This window comes from Prinia subflava (genome assembly GCF_021018805.1).
Source record: "Prinia subflava isolate CZ2003 ecotype Zambia chromosome W unlocalized genomic scaffold, Cam_Psub_1.2 scaffold_31_NEW, whole genome shotgun sequence".
In the NCBI taxonomy this organism is placed as follows: Eukaryota; Metazoa; Chordata; class Aves; order Passeriformes; family Cisticolidae; genus Prinia; species Prinia subflava.
This window is the reverse complement of record NW_026960608.1, coordinates 3,206,478-3,227,985: the sequence shown is the minus strand read 5'-3', so window position 1 is coordinate 3,227,985 and position 21,508 is coordinate 3,206,478. Positions and strand designations below refer to the sequence as shown.

Sequence of the window (21,508 nt, the reverse complement as noted above, 5' to 3'; positions counted from 1 at the left end):
TTTTATAACATCATGGATGCACTCCTCCTGTTTGAATTAACTGAACTTTGGTCCAGGCAGATGATCAACAAATAGGACTATCCAAATTCATCTTGTGTTAGGCTACTGGTGAGAAACCAGCACCAAATCCAACAAACCATTTTAGCTGGAGGCTGGGTTAATAAGCAGCCAAAACTTCATGAACACAGCAGAAACTATGAGTCAACCATTTGACGCTATTAATATGTGCAGCTGTCAGGGTCAGTTGAGCTCTCCCTCCATAGCAGCTGGCTGCATGGCAGTGATCTCTCCTCGAGTAGGGACACCTCTCAAGATTACCCCTCGAGGCTGAGAGATCCCTTACCTGAAATGCAATAATGTTGTATACCATACTAAGTGTAGCAAATAGCTGTTGACCGACAATCCAGCTATACTTATGAAAAATATTACATACATAAATTTACTGATTAGAATTTAATATACTATTAGATAAGATTATTCTGAGTCACCTCAGACCTTTTTCCTGCAATATCTGGGCAGCATCAAAAGCATTTGTGGTGGGTTGACATTGGGTACATACCGGATGTCCACTGATCTGCTCTATCACTCCCACTTCTCAGCTGGACAGGGGAGAGAAAATAAGATGGAAAATTGCAGGAGCATGAACATCTGTATGACCAACCAATATGATTGAAGCAGAAGCCAATTTATTTTTTACATTAAGCTACAGTTATAGATTCTAAGTTGCTTGTTCACGTGTTCACGCATGTCGGTTTGAAAGACAGGTATCTGCTAGGAAGGGGGCAGGACCTCCCTAGAGATGGAGAATTCAAATCCCCTCCCTCCAAATTATTCTAATTTAGAAAGTTAAAGGGGCTTTCAGGCAAAGGTATGGGGATAGCAATAACAGTTCTTTACTAGTATATATGACAAAACAACAAACAAACAAACAAACAACTACAGCATTAATAGTAAACAGAACCAGGAACCTTGAGGGCTTTCTTTCACAAAAGCCCGGGGCAGTTTGATCTCGGTGCCCCTGCAGGACTCTGAGAGGCCAAGCTGGAACGGTGGAAAGTCCCGGGCTGGTGGATGAGATGAGGAGCTCTGTGCTGGTAGCTGGAGCAGCAGGGGTGTCCCGGCAGGGCTGGGCAATGCAGGGCTACAGAGTAGCAGGAAAGCCTCAAAGCTCCGAAGAAACAGTGGTGGGGGGGGGGGGGAGGGCTGGAGAAAGCAAACTCAGGATTCCTGGGTACACGAGCTGATGACGGTAGATTTCCCAGGACAAGACGGAGTGATGGCTGTGAACTCTTCCTGCAGCGAGGGGCAGCTTGACTGTCCTCCTCGATGTCAAAAAGCAAGAGTGAGCAACTGCCCCCCCAGCTCTGTCTTTTACCTTTCCCAAAGCTGTCGTTATCTCTCCCCTCTGAAGGAAACTCCCTGAGACTCAAAACCAATAGGTGTAGCCTTGTGCTGCCTTGTCCTTCAACTACTGCTTTTGTTCTGGTTAAGTACTGTCGTTAAGGTTTCTTAGCAACTTATGGGAAAAAAATCTGGAAGTGAAAAAGAGGCAAATCTAACCCCCAACAACGCATCATCTCATTGACTGGCTCTCCTTGTCCCCAAGGCAGACACAAAGCCTTCAGGACGCCTAAATGTTCAGAGTCCATCATCATGTTTTGCCTCCTTTATCTAGTGTCATGGGTAGGCACTGGCCAGATGTTAATGCACCCATGAGTATATGTTTTTTCCTTAACAACTATTGTGGGATGTGATCAGGAACAGAGCAGAGCAGGCTTAAATCTTGAAAACAAAAAAACCACCAAAACTTTATTACATTACATAAGAACAGAGACAGAAATAAAAGCTTCTCAGAACATTTCTTCTCCCAGTTTCCACCCACCACACATTACTCTTCACAGACCAAACCTTTGGGTTTTCACCACTCAAAAACAAACCAATCTTCAATTCAGCAAGGGAGAGAGGAGTCTCTCTCGCACCACAGACTGTTCTTCAGAAAACACGGGTCCACCCCTTATGTGTTTTCATGTCACCCCTGGCACCGCCTGGAGAAGTCTGCCAGGGTGACACTCTTTTTCCTATGTCCAGCGCTCTCACCGCTGTCCATAGTCTGAAAGCTGCATACAGGGCTCTTTTAAGGATACTTGCATGCCGAGCTCTCCCCCTTTTTACCCAGGGGCTGAGGTTCCAGGAGCAGGTCTCCCCTGAGGGCAGAGGGCGCCACCTCACCCTCCCCCTCTCTTCTCTGCTCGCTCCACTCTTCAAGTGCCAGTCACTGTAGCAAAAGCAAGGGCAGCTGTATCCACCCAAAATGCAGTTTATGTTCAAAAGAGACTCAAGTTCAGTCTATGGCTGACATTATGCAAGAAAAGTCCAGCTCAAAAAGCTACTCCTCTCATTCTTTGCCCATCGGGTTCCTTCCAATCGTGCTTTATCATCTCGGTCCCAGGCCGCTTCCCTCTCTCCTCCAAAACCACCAGTCATGAGAATCAATGTCTAAGAAAAGTTTCTTTCTGCCAAGCAAGGGTTAACAGTTTTTACCTCCCGGCAGGGTGCAGGCTGAGGCACTCCCAGGCTCGGCAACTCCCACATGGCTGGGCACCTTCTCCCGGAGGGGAGGGGGGGGAGACGGGTGAGCACACACAGAAGGCACTTCCACAGTTTTCCACCCCTCCATCCTGGACGGGGCAGCTCAGTTCCAGTCCTGTCTATTGGCGATTGATGAGAGACGGGAAGACTGATTTGGTGATCAGAATTCGATTTTACTCAGGTTTTCTAAAAGCTTATATACTATTTCAGACAGGTTAATCATTTCTACTACAATAATCAGGTTAAAAATCACACAGAAAACTCATGCATTTTACAACAACTCTTTGCTTGCAGAAGTTGATTGAATCTTCTCTCTTCCCGTAAGCAGGTGTAATCTCATCTCCTGTAATTTTCACAGTTCTGTTGGTTCTTGCCATGGCATCTTGGTTATCAAACTAGATATGCTAATCAAGTCTGTTTGACTCTCTGTCTTGTGTATTCCCAGATCTCCCCCTTCTGTATTAACTAAGAATACCCCCTTGATGGCTTTATTAACTAATCTCTGCACACATTGAAGCAAGCAAGGTATCATAACTAATACAATTATTATTAAAATCATTACATGCATTCTTATCTTAAGAAAATCTTTCAGCTAGGGTGTCAAACTCTAGCTACTAAACAAGTTATCTAGCCAAGATCTAGATTCTACTTTTAGTTTAAACACACTGTAAAATATAAGGAATAATTATAACAATACATAATATAATGTCTAATACAAGAAAGCTTATTTTAACTAAATTTTTAATTTATTTATGGAGTCTTTAGCTTCTTAGGAGTTTATTCAGCTGTTCAAAACTATCATTTGTTTGCAGGTTTTATACTTTCTTATAGGGCTGAGGCTTCACGATTTTGCAACATAAACTGAATTTGTTACTAGGTTAAAAGGAAGAGAAAAATTTTTGAAAAGCTCTGACAGCAGTAGCAAGTTGAATAATTTGACGGGATTTAAGTCTGTCATTGAACAATTTAAGAAACTAAAAACATACAAGGCTTTGTATAATCTTTCAGCATGAGTGTCTCTGGCTCCCCCTTTTTGTTGTAACAGAAGACGTTTGAGAGAGCAATGGGCTCGTTCTATAATTGATTGTCTTGTGGGTGAGTGAGCTATGCTCCTTTTGTGGGTGATACCCCATAATGAGAAGAAGTTTGCAACTCTACGGGAAATATATGCGGGTCTATTATCTGTCTTAATTTGTTGCGGAATTCTTAAGGTGGCAAAGGCAGCAGCGAAATGACGGCAGGCGTCTTTCTTTGTCTCTCTTGTGTGAGCTGAGGCAAACAGAGCACTTGAAAAGGTATCAATAGAAGCATGTACGAATTTCAAGCGGCTGAATTCAGGAATGTGTGTCACATCTGTCTGCTAAATTTGTAGGCTCTGTAGACTTCTTGGGTTGACTCTTGTGTTTACATTAGGAAGTGTGCAACGCTGACAGTCAGGGCATATAGAAATGATATTAGAGGCTTGTGCTGGAGTTAATTTAAAAAGTCTTATTAAAGCTTCAGTATTTTGGTGAAAAAAGGAGTGACTCAGTTTAGCTTGCTCTATTTTGTTAGGTAAAACATGCTGTACTGATAAGGTTAACAGGTTTGCTTGGGCATTATCTTTAGTGAGAAAACTTGGTAGATTGGAATGTGACTTGATATGCATTACAAAGTAAGGAGCTGTCTTCTGGTCTAACAGAGAGACTAGCAGTTTTAACTAGGAAAAAAGAATGTCATTTTTAACATTTTTCAAAACAGAATTTTTTGCTCTCTGTACAATACTTGAAACATATGCGGAGTTAGTAATCAGATTAAAAGGTGTGCTGAATTTCTGAAACACTCTGACAACAGCAGCTAATTCTACTATTTGTGGAGACCCTTTAACTACAGCAATATCAGATTGCTAAGTTCTAGTTTCAGGGTCTCTCTATACAATCACTGATTTACGGGTTTTCTTAGACTCATCTGTGAATATTGTCATAGCTTGCAAGGGAGTTTCACTTCTCTTTGGCTTGGGGATTAAATTAAAAGATGAATTTAATAATTTGTGTTTAGGCGGATGGATAGATATCTGCCTTGGGTAATTTGTTAAAGCAATTTGCAATTTTTCAGACATTTGTAGCAACTAATTTAAATAAAACATTGTGAGAGGTAGATAGATAATATTAAAATCTTTCTCAGCTAAAGAGGTCAGTCTTTGCTGAGCTTTGACAATCAACATGGCTATAAGTTCATCTTGCATGGAAATAGTCTTGGGCATATTATTAGGTAAAAAGACTTATTCGATAATTAGAAGAGGATCTGGTTTTTCTGAGTCTTACTGAAATATTAATGTATAAGGTTGTTTATTAGGATTCAGAATAATTAGCTACAAAGGCAACTCTGGAGCTTACTTAGCTGATTGCCTTTGAGAGATAGCATCAGCTACTTTTTGAAGCGCAATTTGTGTTTCTTTGTTTAAGTGTCTGGGTGATAAGAGGTTAGGCTCTCCTCTTAGGAGGGCAAACAATGGCTCTAAATCTGCATTTGAAATCTCAAGCAAGGGACGGACTTAATTTATTGTTTCTAGCAACTTTTGTGCATCATGTAAAGTTTTGATTTTAGTTGAGATTTGCAAGGGTTGTGTAGAAATAGAATGCATGCTTATTTGCTAGCTCAAATATTTTTAGGGAGATGTCTTTTGAACTAAAAATCAAACTGGTTATCACAATCTTTGTCAAAAGTATGTAAGTTTAACAGGCTATATCTGAGCACTAGAAACAATTCTCAGTAAATATCATGATAGTCAGGAAATTATCATATATCTTTATTCTCAGTGGCAGTAAGCCACTGTGCTCTAATTCTTTAGGTGGATCAAACTTATATACACACATTAATCGTTGAATTTGTGCATTGCTTCTGATGCATCTTGATGGATCACATTAACAGCAAATACTTCGTTTTTTATGAGATGTACAGTACTACAGTATTTCACATTTAACACATTTGCATTCAACTTAGGTTTGATGACAAACTAGACAAGAGAAGGAGAGAAGCAGTTCTGCATTAAGTTCTCACTTAAAGGCTGTAACTATTTGTTTAGAGTTCATCAAGAACAAAAAAGACTGAAAACTTAAAAGAGCTTTTTGCAGTCTTTTCAGAAGGGGTGCTATCTTTGGCTCCCCCTTTCCTGTTAACAACTTAAGAGACATTAATTTACTAATTTTTTTTTATTTTTTTTTTTTTTTTTTTTTTTTTTTTTTTTTTTTTTTTTTTATTTTTTAAGTTTTAAATGACCTCTATACAAAATCTGACTGCATAAAAATTCTCTATTGAGATAGAACATTTCCCCCCCACAAAACTAGAGGCGCAGACAACACAAAAGGACTGACAGTTGCCACCCTCCCTTCAGGCCCTGTGATCTGTACTGGGTTTTGGCTTTGATAGCCTTGACTGTTTCTTCTCACCCTTGAGAGGATCTTGGGGACAGGCCATAGATTTCCTGTAGGGAGACAAAAACTGAGCAATTAGACAATGTTACTGCAGTTCTTGGGGTGGCTGCACATAGGTTGGAGATGGTTTGGTGGATGGGGGCTGGGCTGGCTGGAAGCTGAAGGTTGCTCTTGGTTACTGCGTCTGCTGTGGGACTTGTGTCTGCACTTGTTGCTGTCCTATGCTGTGAGATGATTTGCTGTAAAAGCTGGCTATTTGGTGAAACTTGAAGAGGCATTGATTAGCGAAATAAAGGCAAGGTTTCTGTCTTTAAGGGCTTTCTTTTTTATCTGTAACTAACTGTTATGCTTATTTGAAGCGAGTCAGTCTGGATCATTTTCGGGGCTGGGATCAAAAGACTCTTTGTCACTGCTAAAGTCAGAGTCTCCATAAGCAGTTAGCGTTCGGCGGCTCTGGGGTCGCTGCTGGGATCTCGGTGGGGGTGCAGCTGGCGGCTGGGCTTTATCTTTGGCGTTCGTTGGGGAGGGGGTGCGGACGGGGGACGGGGAGCGGGACTTGGGCAGGTTTCGGTCTGGCACGGCCTCTGGGGCCGTCTCTGCGGTAGCCTCGCAGGCTGCCTCGCTCCCCCCCTCTTTTTTAACTGCTTCTATGACCGCCCTCCATGCAGGAAGCAGGCGCAGCTCTGGCTCGTGGCCAGGCAGCGTAGCTAGGTCGTAGAGCTTTACGCTGACTTTGTCTCAGTAGCGGAGAGTAAGAACAGAGGAAGGGGTGGTATCGGGGAACATGTGTGACACCTATCGTAGGAGCGACTTAAGGTCTTGCTTAAGAATGGGGGATCTATGCTTGCTCAGCAAGCGCTGGATGGTTTTCTTAACGTCTCTCTCGTCGGACAAGTCTTGTCCCATACCTTGAGTTCTCTTGGCTCACCTGTCACGTCTGGCGTACAGATGATTGTAGGCCTAAACACGGTTCTTTCACTGCTACGATCAGTTCTAGGGGCGTCGCCAATTGTTAGCAGACTGCTGGTTCTTCTCCTCACACGGGGCACCAATTATTGGCGATTGATGAGAGACGGGAAGACTGATTTGGTGATCAGAATTCGATTTTACTCAGGTTTTCTAAAAGCTTATATACTATTTCAGACAGGTTAATCATTTCTACTACAATAATCAGGTTAAAAATCACACAGAAAACTCATGCATTTTACAACAACTCTTTGCTTGCAGAAGTTGATTGAATCTTCTCTCTTCCCGTAAGCAGGTGTAATCTCATCTCCTGTAATTTTCACAGTTCTGTTGGTTCTTGCCATGGCATCTTGGTTATCAAACTAGATATGCTAATCAAGTCTATTTGACTCTCTGTCTTGTGTATTCCCAGACTGTCCACTCTCTTCTCCCCCCGGGGGCCCCAGCTTACTTTAGTTCCACCGCGTGGTTGTCCTGAGCCCAGCCACGTGGCTTCCCCCTCCCCCACTCAGCCCAAAGCTGAGCAGGGGTGAGGAGATGTTTCCACTGCTGAAACCAGAACCCAAAAGAGCCGAACCCACCTGGAGTCCTGCTTTTAACTCTTTGTGTCCTCAGAGGCGTGTCCAAACCTCTGAGTGACCAGTTCAGGTGCCAGCAGAAAAGCTGATTACTGATTGGCCTGCCCACATCCCCCTGGAAAAATTCACCTCCTCCTGCAACCATGACATCTAGGTTTCACATTCTTGGTAGTCAGTTTCTCAGGCTCTTAGTTCTTATTTTAGCCTTGTTTTTCTCAGTAACCTTGATGTATTCCTGAGAGTTCTGATAACAAAAACTGCAGGTAGTTTGTTAAGATTACTTACAAACAGTTTGGCAGGTACACAAAGTGGCCTGTTACTCAGATACATTGCTACAGAAAACAACTCACAAGTGTAGAAAAGGGAGTTCACTAAAGGAAAAGAGAAAGTTTGCATGTCAAAAAGCAAAGAGGAAAAAGAAAATAATTCTATGTCCTGGTTCCCATCAGCAGGTTCTCTCCGGCCACTTTTTGGGAAGCAGGGCTTCAGCACGTGTAGCAGTTGCCCCAAAAAGGGAAATGCTGTAAATTACACATGTGCCTCCTTGTCGTGGTTTGAAGGGAAGTGAGTTTTTTTGGAAGTAGTGGTCAAACCAATCAGTCTTTTGGGTCTGAGTATTGGCACCTTTGTTGGCCACTAAGAGGTGGACACGCCTCTGAGGACACGAGGGGTTAAAAGCCGGATTTCCCAGCAGGACTCTCTCTTTCCTGCTCTGCTTTCGGAGAGGGAGCGTCTTCTCCTCTCCCCTGCCTGGGCCTGGATAGGCCGGGTGGGGGAGGGGAGCAAGGTGGGCCTGGCTGAGCAAGGTGGGCCTCGGGGTGGGGAACAGAGGGAGCTGGAGTGGAGCCGGTCCAGCTTCCATCTAGAATGGAGGGGCGGAGGGAGAACTTTGGAGGTGCCTTCCGTCCCCCTCCCTGTCCCATCCCGTTCCCCCCCCTTCCCCCCCCCGGTCCCGTCTCTCTCCTCCCCCCACAGAGAGAAGGTGCCGAGTTGGAGCTGCTTGTGAGAGCTGCAGTGTCTGCGATCGCCTGTGCCTGACCTTGGTGGTGGGAGATAAAAGCTTTTAACTCTTTCTAAGGCAGAAGAGAGGTATCCCTGGACGCTGTATTCTCATAGTTGGTGGTTTTAGAAGAGAGAGGACAGCCTGGGACCGAGAGGGTAATGTGAGATGAAAAGAAGCCCCTTCGATTGCCGGAATGAAGAGGAGTGGCTTATGAGGCTGGACTTTTCTTGCATAATGATAGCCATAGACGGACCCTGGACCCTCCTGACTATAAATAAGACTGTGTTTGGGTGGATGTTTTTGGCTCAAACCCAGAGACGTTCTGGCCTGCTTCGTGGAGCCCCCGGCCCCAGGGGTAAATGGGGGGGACCTGAGTCCCAAAATGAGAAGATGGCTGGTTTTTGGTACTTGGCCAAAACATCCTTAAAAAGAGCCCTGTTGCAGTGCAGGTCCATGGACGGCAGTGAGAGTGCTGGACATGGAAAGGAGGGTGTCACCCTGGCAGACCCCTCGAGGCAGTGCCATGGGTGACGTGGGAACACGGGATGGTGGACCTGTGTTTCCTGTGGGGGGGGGGTGGTCTGTGGTGCGAGAGAGACTCCTCTCGTCCTGGATGGAATGTGGATTGTCTGAATTTTAAAGGATGATGATTTGGATTAGGAACCCAGGGTTGTTGAGGGATTAGGCAAGTAGATGAAGGTAATGTGCTGGAGTCAACTGAGTGAGCATGTATGGAATGGAAATTGGGGGGAGGAGAAGCAGTGTTTTTGGGAGGTTTTCTCTTCTGCTTTTGGGTGGCTGGGTTTTTCTTTCCTTGTCTATTGTCCATTGTTCTGTAGTATAATAAATTGTCTGTCTGTTTCAAGTATTAGGCCTGCTCTGCTCTGTTCTTGACCACATCTCACAGGAGTTCATTAGGTAAAATATACCCTCATGGGTGCATTGGCATTTTGTCTAATGTCAACCCATGACACTCCTCCTTCCTCCTTAGCTTTTATAGCTGAGCTGACATCATATGCTACGAAATATCCCTCTGGCCAGTTTGGGTCAGCTGGCCTAGTTGTGTTGTCTCCCAAGATCTTGCTCGGCCCCAGCCTACTGATGGGGGCACAGTGTTGGAGAGACAGCATCGATGTGCCAAAACTGCTAAGTAGTGACAAAACATTGGTATGTTACCCACACCTTTCTAGCTACCACTGCAAAGCATGGCACTGTGAGGGCCGCTATGAGAAAAATGAACTCCATCTCAGCCATACCAAATACAATCTCCACCCCTTCTGTCATACCATTTGCATCATACTCATATCCTAGAGAATGAGAAGATACATATATAGAGATATATACATATAACTATGCCATTGTATTTATTTGTCATTACTGCAATCCCTTCTTACCAACATTTACAACCTCAACTCCATGCTTAAACACTTTCTATTTGCAACACATAGATGTATACATTTTCATTAATTACTGTCCCCCATCCTTTCACAGACAGATATTATTTTCCCACTTCATGGGCTTCCTCCACTCCTATAGATGTTCAAAAACAGACTGTGACTTGGGCTCTATTCCAGCAAGATGGGTGTTCAGGACAGGAGAAGCAGCATACTTGATCGTTCAGCACTGACTCCAGCCCTGCCTGGGTCATCATCATACTCTCCTCGCAAAACTGACTCTTCGACCATTCATATCACTCCGGCTACTTTACTTCCTGCAACAGACAATTCACATACTCATTATTTTCACCCAAGGTTAAATCTCCTTGAGGCACACACCGGGTCTCCCCATCCTTCTGTTACCCACCAAGTACACCCAGGTCCTTGAGCAAAGAAAATCCCAGAAATGGGTTTGCCTTTTGCTGTCGCTGTGGAGTCAAAGACAGGGATGTGACATCAACATTCTGAGATCATGCAGCAACAGCTTCATTTATTCTCTGGCAGCTCCTTTTATAGGGCTTTCAAATGTCCCGCGCTTACAGACATGATTAGTCAAGGGTCTTAACTCCGCCTAGCTCACTGGCCAATGATATGGGTGCTTCAAAGGGGTCGGTTGAGGTCCTCTGTCTGGGTTTGAATCCAACCTATCGTTATCATATCCAGGGACTTGTTTACTTTGAGCTAGGCTGGTTGAGCTGGTATCTATTAAGTCAACTCATCTGTGCAGATATAGTCCAGCTGTATCTGTTACATTTTTCCATGGGAGAACTTCCCTGTGTATAGTAGAGGGACCTTATCTCCTCCCAGAGTATGTAGTGGTTTTGTTTGGGCAGGACCAGTGCAGTTGGCAGATCTGGTGTTAACCAGCCAAGTGGCTTCTGCTAAATTTGTATCCTAGTGCTTCCATGTGCATGGCCTAACCTGCTTAACAGCAGTCCATCACACCTCTCAATGTTTACGGAGGTCTGCGGGTAATAGGGGTGTGATACATCCACTCAATGCATGTTTCTTTGCCCAAGAGTTTATGAAGTTCTTTCAAAAATGAGCATCATTGTCTGATTCCATTCTTTCTGAGGTAATATGTCGCTACAAAATGCGTCTCTCAAGGCCTAAGATGGTTTTTTGAAGAGCAGCATGGCTTACAGAGTATGTTTCCAGCCAACAAGTAGTTGCCTCTACCATGGTAACTATGTAGCTGTTGCCTTGGTGTGTTCAAGGCAGTTGTCCAGTACAGTCAATTTGCCAGGCCTCACCATATCAAAAACCCAGCCATGTCCCTCTATTCCAAGGAGATCTTACTCATGTGGCTCACTTGATTGCAGCACATATTTCACATTCATGGGTGACTGGCGTGATAGTCTCCATGGTCAGGCTGACCCCTCGATCACAAGCTCGTCTGTAGGTTGCATCTTTTCCTAGATGTCATCATGTTCCATGGGCCCATGGGGCTATAGAGAGTTCACACTTTTTCTCCCAGTCTAAGTCTATTTGATCTATTTCAATTTTGGCAGCCTTAGCTGCCTGTTCATTTTTTGTGATGTTCCTCAGTGGCACGATTTTTGGGCATGTAAGCATCTACGTGACGTTCCTTCAGCGCCATCGTTTCTACCTGTACAGTGCTGTCCTGCCACAACACAGAAGCCCAGATGGGTTTACTCCTGCATTGCCAATTGGTCTTCTTCCATTGCTGTAGCCACCTTCATAGGGCATTAGCCACCATCCAGGAGCCAGTATAGGGACAGAGTACAGGCCACTTTTCTCATTCAGCAATCTTTAAGGCTTAGTGGGATGGCTCTCACTTTTGCAAATTAGCTTGACTTCTCCTTCAGTGGCCTCAATGAACCATTGTGAGGAAGTCCATACAGCAGCTTTCCACTTCCAGTGGTTTCCTACCTGTAGCCAGTCATCATCAGTAAATGGAGGATAGCTTCTTTCATCTTCTGATAACTCATTATATGGTAGTACTTCTCGAGCACGAGTGACCTTCCAAAGCAATGCTCCAAAATCTCTGCCTTCTTTCCAGGATTCCAAATGTGTTGGGGGTTAGGTTTTCTCAAAGGAATTTCTTGCCATTTGTTGTCAAGGAGTTGGTGGGGAAGGGAACTTCTTAGGTTAAATGGCAGACATTAAGAGACAAAAGGAATGGGCAAATACCTTGACATACCACTGAAATGGTTTTGAGGGGAGAGGAATGGGGTTTTTGGCAGTCTCTTAGCTGGGGGTAGTGCAGTCTTTGTCCTGCTTGGAGGGGTTGCAGGAGCTACCAGTTGACTGGGACTTTTCAGCATCTGCCATCACCGGGAGACCTTCACCATCTGCATGGGTGTTTTCAGGGGAAAAGCAGGCCCCCCACCTCCCCCCTCTCTCTGGAGAGAGGGTCCCAGTTGCTGGTTGACTGTAACCTCAGTGGCTGCCATTGCCAGGATATGCACCGGACATGTGAGCGCCCAGGAAACCGACCCCCCCCCCCCCCCCCGCCACACCTTCTCTCTCTTCTTGAGGCCACCATTAACCATTGGGGAGACTCAGGGCTTGCATTGGAGCATCCTCTGAAGCCATGGGGGAGTCACTGTAGCTTCTATGCCTTGCCTGGGCCAACAGTGACCCCTGCCGGTTGTGGTCATAACTACACCAAAGGTGAAATTCCTAAACGGGTGGGAAAACTTCTGTTAATGTTGTAGTTGTTTGTTTTGTTTTATACATATATTTTCCAGTAAAGAACTGTTATTCCTTTTCTCATATTTTTGCCTGGAAGGCCAGTAATTTCAACGTTATAGCAATTTGGAGGGAGGGGGCCATCTTTCCATTCCAGGAAGGTTCACACCTTTTTTGGCAGACATCTGTCTGTTAAACCAGGACATGAATTGGTGCGCAAAGTGGGGCTCTGTAGCAATATACAGCTGGTTTACAGCTGGATATAATTAGTCTGATCATAACAGACCTAATTCGGCTGACCTGGCTTGTTCTTGAAGTCCCTAGGGGGAACAAAGACCTCAGCTTCTCCACCTAAGCTCTGGATGCAGACACACCACTGGCCAGAGATCTGGGCGGTGCAGAGATTCCCAATCAATAGGCTCCCCAAGCCTGGGAAATTCAAATTGGCTATAAAAAGAAGCTTGAAACAAAAAAAGTGAGTTATTGGCTGTTGTTCAGGACTCCAAAGAGGTCTGTGTCATGTGTTTGTCTCCAACCCACAGACCTCGTGCTACACGTGGTGCTCCCACATGAGGTCAACAGCCATCTCTGCATAATAGCAGGGAAGACGAAAAAGTGATGTGGGAGCTGGAAAAAGCAAAAGCTATAAAAAACAACGGCAGAGCTGTTTTGCGGTGGCTAATTGCTCAAACTCAGAATTCTTCTGCACCTACCCCTGAACACAGAAGAAAACAACCTTCGGAGCCATGGAAGGATGGATCTCCGTACAGAGACATAACACCCTTAAGATATGGTCTCCTCTTTTAGAAGAATAGGAGATTGATTACAATCCAGAGGCATTGGAAGATTTACTAACCTGAGCTAAGGACAATGGATTTGATACAACTAAAGAGGCTGCCCTTGATTTGAATAATTGGGCATGAACTGGGCAATTAATAATTAAAGCTGCCTCTAGAGTCGATCAAAAAGCAATTAAAATTACTAAGCCCTGGAATCTTATTTTAGACTTGATGAGACTGTTAAAAACCTATGAAAAAGTGGAAAAATGGATGCCCGAGGAGATGGGGGGGGGGGATGGGGGGGATTGGGGGGGGGATGGGGGGGATGGGGGGGAACCCTGTCGACCTCGAGGGTGGGGTGGCCGGACAAAATTGCTTCCTCACAGGGCAGTGCCACCCTGAATGCCCCCTTCCCATGGAATGAATCCCTTCCCTGGAGAACCGTTTTTCACCCCCTCCCCATGTGGCGGGGCCCCAGTGGGTGATCAACAATGACCCAGATTATGCAATCTACCCATGTGGCCGAGCTCCAGGGCGCAGCGGGATGGGGGGAGGAGGCGTAATCCCGGTACCGACCTGTGCCATGGCAAGAGGTTGTTATCAGTTCATATTATACTATTGGTTTTTTGCAAATATTAAAATGAATACTTTATATATAATATTGGAAAACTTTGGCTGTAATCCTTTGTTTTATGTCTGTCTCCTAATTGGTTTTTTTATTAAACTTTTGTAGTGGTTTCAAGTTCACCTCTGTTTATGTTTACTAAATTAAGTGTAGTAGTCTAAATATCTTTTCTGCTGTGAGATAGGATTAGGGAGGAAAAGGCAAAACAGGCCCAACTTAAAGGTTATAAAGATAGTTTTATTAATACACACTAAAAGGGAAAAAAAATAAAAAAAGGACTTTCAAAACACCTTTCCTCCTCCCTACAAACTGTTCACTTTCCTACAAACAACATAACCTGTAATTTTCAGTCAGTTTCACCATTTAAACGTAATCTTTCAGCACTTTGGGAGAGGAGTCACTCTAGAGTCCCATGGAGACATTTGCTACAAGAAAAAACCAGTCTGGTGGCTCCCAGTGTCACAAATCTGCAACCGCCTGGAATTCCTGCAGATTGTGCAGTCCCATCCATTAGCAGCCTTTCCCCTGGCTACTCATGGGCCTTTCAGCATATTTGGGGGTACTGTTTAAGAATGCTTCTTCTAGTATAAAACAAAGAGTCTCCTATCTCTAAAATCATCTCTATCTCAAAAGAAATAAGAGAACGTCTTTTTACCCTAGGAGCGAAGGGCCTCAAATCACTTTCTCTCTAAAATCATCTCCTTCTCAAAGCTGAGACCTCCTTTTACCCCAGGAGCAAAGGGCTTACTCTGTTCAAAATTCCCAATTAACTCTAAATTATATCAGTCCACAATTTTTGTCTAGAACCAGCATTCTCCCAAACACCATTAATAAGTTACAGGAAATAGTCCATTCTCCATAGTTCACTAGGGAAGTCCAGCCAATAAGGCAACTCCTCACTCCCTTCTTTAAGTAGTCTTTTCACTCTCTCTTCACTAACTGTCATGCTGTATCTTCTCTAAGTTCAATCACTTTGTCCTTTCCTTCTACTCAAAAGGAGGACTGGATTTTAAAAAGTCTCAATCTGTGCCAACAAAGAGTTAACTCTTGCTCAGGTCTACAGAGGGCATCATGGTTCTTCCCAGAGGTGACCGAAGGTGGTAGTGTTGGTGGAGGGTTAAAAAATATAATTTCTGTATAAATTAACTACAGGGTTAAGTTGAGGTATGTGTGGGGGGAGGAAAGTAGAGAATGTACAACTGGAACTTGACGCAGCTCAGCTCGGAACAAGTGTCAGCTTCTGCAAACAGCTCCATGCTATTGTAATGACCGAATCAAGTGTGACTGCAACTCAGGGGATAATTGAGAAGCATTGTTTTAACCAAATCAAGTGTGGATCAGGGTAGAAGCGTAGGTATGATTTAAGATAGTAACTAAGGAATAGGATAATCAGTATCTAGGGGTGGGGGTTAGTTAACATGTGTATAATTTAAACTATAAAAATCACAAATCGACTCTGTATTCCTTGGACATCAGATTTGGGTGTATCATCACCCCTGTGTCCCGCGCACTTGAATAAAGAACCGCATATGATCGCCTTCGTGTGGTTATATATTTTCCTACGCTAACAGTAGGGTCAGGCTTCACTGGGCTGGGCCAGAGTCATTGGGTTCTCGCTACTGCAGGGGGGCACCTGCCTGGCTGCAGTGCCGGTTTTGGTCTCAGCTGCATGATCTCTCAAGCAGGCTGGGCTTTCCTCCCCCTCCTTTTCTTCCTCTGCCCGGGATTCACCGGAGGGGAGAGGGGGGGCTCTACCCTTGCAGCAAAGCAGCAGGGTGTTTTACAGCTGCTGGAAATCTGATCCGGGCTGGGGGCATATTCTCCTCCCCTCCCCTGTCCTGGGAATCACTGGGGCAGATGGGCCTCCCATAAAAGCCCGGGCCCATTTGGCTGGGCGGGCCCATTAGGCTGGGCGGGCCCGGCCCTCCAGGAGCCAGGCACCAGGCCAGCTTACCTCTTCTGAAGCAGGGAGGAAAAACGCAAGTTTCTCAGGATCTCCCAATATTTAACCCTGTAGGTCCACGGAGACGTATCTGTTCTTAATTGGTTCTTCTCTGTAACTGAGACACTAATTTTGAAGCTTTGAGAAAAGCTAAGGTTACAGTTAACAATAGATGTTGCTGATTTAGCTGAAATGAATAGATAAGCTTTGCTGAAATCAGTTAAAAGTTAGAGGATGGTTAGAAGAAACCGGATTTAAGATAAGCTACCCTGGATTTAATAACTCATTGCTTGTCAAACAGAGAAACTAATCAATACAACACCAGACCTCCTGTTTCCAGAAACTCACTGAAATAGTCCTGGAAAACAGGAAACAGGGAGTTCTACCAGCCATCAATCACATCTGCATTGAAAAGGTTGAAAGTTTAGAACAAGGAAGACTCCTTTTACTTCCTCCTTTTGGTGACCACTCCTCAGAAAAGGACCACCGACCCATTTCAGGGAACAAACTACGCATGCTTAATAGTCTTTTTGTCAATTAGCATACGAAGCAGAGAAGAGGAAGTGACAGGGGTATGAATATGCATTTGTATTTTGTGTATTCAACATTTTTGTAAATAAAAGGCTTTGTAATGACCTGTGATCTTTGCAGTGCGCATTAGGGAGCTATCCCACAATAAACATTCACTTTCTAACTTTAACTGTTAGAGAGCCTTTTGTCCGTCACAGTTGAATATTGATATTAGATCTATATTCATATATTAATAAATCATCACTTCCTGAAAACTCACTTCCTGGTCCAAACCACCACAACTTGTAAAATTTTACCAAGTAAGTGAACTTAGTTTTTCACAAGGTGAATGTTATAAATGCCAATACGATATTCCAATTAAAATAATAATTTGGTTTATTAATAAAGATCGAATTACAGAATTTCGATAAACCCACCAACAGCGGAGATACTTGACAGTCTTTTTCCCGGGAAAATGCCAAGGGTGAACCGTGAGATACAGAACCTGGCAGTCTGCTATCTCCCCTATGGTTCACAAATTTGCCCGGTTCGGGGCTTAGTTTTTATACACTTTATTCTGCCCTCGGCAATATTTCCCCATATTTCCCTTTGTTTCCCGGCTAGCTATTGAAATTCAAGGGTTTCTCCGACCAGGCTGGAAAGAGTTCTTTCTTTCAGTTGATATGTTAATGTCCAGTTTCTATAGATCCTTATGGCTGATGAATGGTCGAGATGTGGATGATGATCCTTGGTGATCTGTGAGGGTGTCTTGATGGGTCTCCTCCCGGTGCTCGAGGATGCTGCCGGTTTCCCGTAAACCTATTGTCTCTTTCTGAATGTTTCTCGGGTGGCACCTGCCTTTTCAACATTTGGTTTAGCCAAATGTTACAAGGTGTCCTGAAACTTACATTTTCATATAACACACACAGAGATACAGTTTTATAGTTTTCAATAATATTTCATTAACTATAAGAACATGAATTAATAATTTCACATTTTTCACAGTGAACATGCGCCTGTGCCTGCATGCTGAGCAGAGCCGGAATACCCTGTGCCTGCCCCGCGGGAGTATTGTGTTTAGCCCCCGAGAAGCCCCATCCCGGCGCCGGGAAGAAGCCCCGTTCCTGCCCCACAGAGCCAACAAGCCCACTGCCTGTGCCGCTGGGCTGCCAAGCCGGCCTGGCTCACCCCCGAGCTGCACTGAGCTGCTGTTAAAGCCCAAGCCACTCCGCCATTATGCCATAGCGATTTGCAAGCATGACTCCGCTGCAGACAGTTCCCGAGATTGCCCGCCCACCCTTAGAGCCGCCCACACCTCTCGTCACCATGGAAATGCCCGGATTGCCCCTGCCCGGAGCTGGTTGGCTCAGTTCACAGACCACGCTCACAGCCCTGCCTCTGCTGGCCACACCTGCCTGCCACTGTAACACGGGGGGTGGGGCACGAGATGATGTCACCTCAGATGCCCGGATGTTATTTTACATCATATACGGAAATACACCGGAGCCAGGAAGTGCCAATGCCACCATTCCTGCACCTAGCCCTGCTCCTGCAACCGGTCCTGCTCCTTCCACGGCACCATCGCATTTACAGCCACGAGACACCCACAGAGGGAACCCAAATCCCCACTCTGCCCCCAGCTTTGGAGAACAAGCCCCTGCAAGTCTGCCTCCTTCAGCTCCAGTCGCATCGATGTTCCAGTCAGAAGCCATCCCCACATGTGACCCGGTGTAGCAGTTTCACGTTCGCCAATTCTGATCTTTCCCGGCCAGTGTACCAAATTTGTGATGGTTTTTGTGCCTAGTCTCTTTTCTTTCTGTGAGATAGACTTTTGGGAGGAAAAAGGCAAAACAGGCCCAACTTAAAAGTTGGAAAGATAGTTTTATTAACACACACTAAAGGAAGGGAAAAAAAAAAGAAAAGTTTTGAAATTAAAAAAAAGAAAATTTGAACCCTTTGTTATAAATGTCCAGCCAATTCCAATTAATAAAATATTTTTTATTAATTAAAGAATTACAGAACAAAAATTTTAGGCAAGCCAGGAATTGGAAGTTCAGTGTCAAGACCCGGGATCGGCACTGGGTGAACCTTTGCTACGGCCTCTATCGCACCGTAACTCCCCCTGTTCACGAATTTAGTCCCTTTTGGGTCCCCTTTTATACAGTTTATTTTGCCAGTGGCAGAGTATTTCCCCACAGTTCTTTGTCTTCAGTCCTTCTTCTTCATTTCTGCCGTCTGGTCTGCTGAATAGGGCTTCTGAGGGAAAATGAATATTAAGTCAGTTCCTCAGGAGCATGAATGGGGAGATGAAATCATGAATGAAGAGGCGTTCTCCCCGATCCACATCAACCCTGATAGCTGGGTGATCCACATCAACCCTGATAGCTGGGTGCTTCACAGTTTCACCGCCCTGGAGGACCGATTCTGATCTCGGTCCACCCTCTTTTTCTGGTGTTAATGTTGCACTTCCCGAGTTCCCGGTAGGGGTATTGTTTCTCCTGGATTCCTGGCTTTGGGTGTTGTCCATCCTAAAATTCCTCGGCTTCATTCCCGACCTGCTTGTACATTTTATTTTACAAAACATTTTTTTACATCACATTTTATATACACCATAACCCGAATTATTCCACTGCATTTATCACACTTTCAAAACCCTTCTCCCTTCCCCACAAACTGTTCATTTTCCCACAACCAACATAGAGAGACAAAACTATGATTTTCAGTCAGTTTCACTATTTAAACATAATCTTCCATCACTTTAGGAGAGGAGTCTCTCTTGATGTCCCATGAATTTTCCCACTGTTTTCTTGTGGGTTTTAACTGCCACAAAAAACAGCCGCCCAGTAAAAAACCCTGCTTCTGTGACCCCTCCCATTAGCAGTTTCCCAGGCTGCTTATGGGTCATGGGTCTAGACTTTTGCATATTAAGGTGTCACCTTTTAAAGATGCACAGCTCAAAAGAACAAAGGATTCTTCTTCTCAGGGAACAGAGATATCTTCTCACTTCTTCACCAGCACAATAGACTTATCTCTATCTCTGTTCAAACATCTCATAAGATCAATATTACTTAGTCTATCACACACACCTTTGTTCAAAATCTACACACAAATTTGCACATCTCCCTAAATGCATATCTTCCCATGATTTGAAGGGATATGTTTGTAATAAATGCCAAGCTAATTCCAAATTAATAAATTATTTTATTTATTTTAGAAAAATAATTGGACAAAATTTCGGGTAAGCCAACAATCAAGGAATCAGTGTCGAGTCCCAGGATCGGCACTGGGTGGACCTTAGCTGAGACCTCTATCGCGCCGTAGCCCCCCTGTTCACACTGCTGGTTCCGTGAACCCAGTTTTTATACAGTTGGGACAGAGCATTATTTCATGCTTTCTTTGTCCCTTCAGTTTTCCCTCGTATTCATAGTGGTCCATCCTTGCCGCTTGGTTGGTTGAATCAGCTTTCTTTCGTATTCACGGAGATTCATCTTTGCCATTCGGTCAGTTGAGTAGTCCTTCCTGGGGAGATGAATATTAGGTATGACTTTTGGGAATCACATATTGACATGCGTGTCCCTGGTGGCAGAGCACGGCCCATCTCGGTGGTAATGGTTGGGTCGTTTAAGCTCCATCTGTGTCAGGATCCATCTTCCTCGGACCCCCTCTCCTTTTCTCTTGTAAATTTGGTCGTCTCCAGTTCCGGGCAAGGTTGTTTTCGATTCCGAATCAGTCTACCTCCCTCCCCAGCCTTGTATGATTTTACTGTTTATTTCAAAGGGTATAACTTGATTTTTATTATACATACATTAAAAACATGAATTATCCCACATCATTTATCACGTTAGTCCAATTTCCATGGTTTACATCCAGAGAAGTCCAGTCAGAAGTGTCTTCTTCCAATGATCTTTATCAGTTCTTTCTCTGACTTATCATGCTGTCTCTCTACATGTTCCTTCCTCTCTCTCTCAGGGAAAGGGTTGGAATTCTGAAAGCTTCAGGTTGCCCAAGTCTTCTGTCTCTCGGTTGCAGCTTATGGTGTCAGATTTCAAGGCCGAGCAGAGCTTTGAGCGGCCAAGCAGTCAGGAATCATAAATGCTCATAAATGTCTCTTGCCCAGCCCTGGGTTTTCATGGGGTGAGCCCAGCCTGGAGTTGTCATCAGAAGACACAGACTCCCCTCTCCCCTTCTGGGGGAAGGGCTCAGGGCCAAGGCCAGACCTTGTGCCGGCTCCCCCCCCAGCAGGACAAAGCAGCAGGGTGCCTTACAGCTGCTAAAACCCCAATCCGGCCTGGCTGTGGGCATATTCTCATCCCCTCCCCCAGCCCAGGAGTCACTGGGCCATGCGGACTTCTCGTAAAAAGTCTGAGGCCGGGTAAGCCGGGCGTCCTGCCCCCCTCCCACCCCCCCCCCCCTCAAGGAGTGAGCTAGGACTGCATTCTTACCTCCTTCGAGGCCGGAAGGAAAGAGGAAGTTTCTCAGGATCTCCTGATATTTAACCCTGTAGGTCCACGGAGATGTCTGTTCTTAATTGGTTCTGTTCTAGAACTTCCTGAAAACTCACTTCCTGGTCAAAACTACCACACCCGGTTGTCTTCCGGATGGAGGTAAAGCAGCAAGCGATAACAAGCGGTGATATACAGGAGGCTGAACTAATTTCTGTACCCAAGTATCTACCATCATCAGAAAGCTGGCAGCAGGGGAGGGAGAGATTGCAGCATACCCAGTTATAGGAGATAATGGCAATACACCTGACAAGTATGTTCCCTTTAATTGGCAAACCCTTTCAGAGCTATGCCAAATGGCTGCTAAACATGGTCTAGGGTCACCCACTGTTGCAAATATGCTTCGATTTATAACTGCTACTGAACTGACTCCATATGACGTGAAGCAGATAGCCACTTTACTCTGCACTACAGTGCAATATATGATGTTTGAATTGACATGGAAATCCTCTGCAGAGCACCAGGGACTGGAAAATTCAAGGGCTCGGCAACAAGATCCATGTTTTGGGG

The 21,508-nt window shown here is 44.8% G+C and overlaps 1 long non-coding RNA gene across 1 annotated transcript; it reads right to left on the bottom strand.

The window, feature by feature from the left end:
* Nucleotides 1–16,841: 16,841 nt before the first annotated feature.
* On the bottom strand, nt 16,842–21,081 carry LOC134565028 (uncharacterized). The gene is made up of 3 exons (XR_010083755.1): nt 20,939–21,081; nt 17,812–20,557; nt 16,842–17,399 (listed from the first exon to the last, which is right to left on the bottom strand). It is a non-coding gene; the product is annotated as an uncharacterized LOC134565028 (long non-coding RNA).
* Nucleotides 21,082–21,508: the final 427 nt, after the last annotated feature.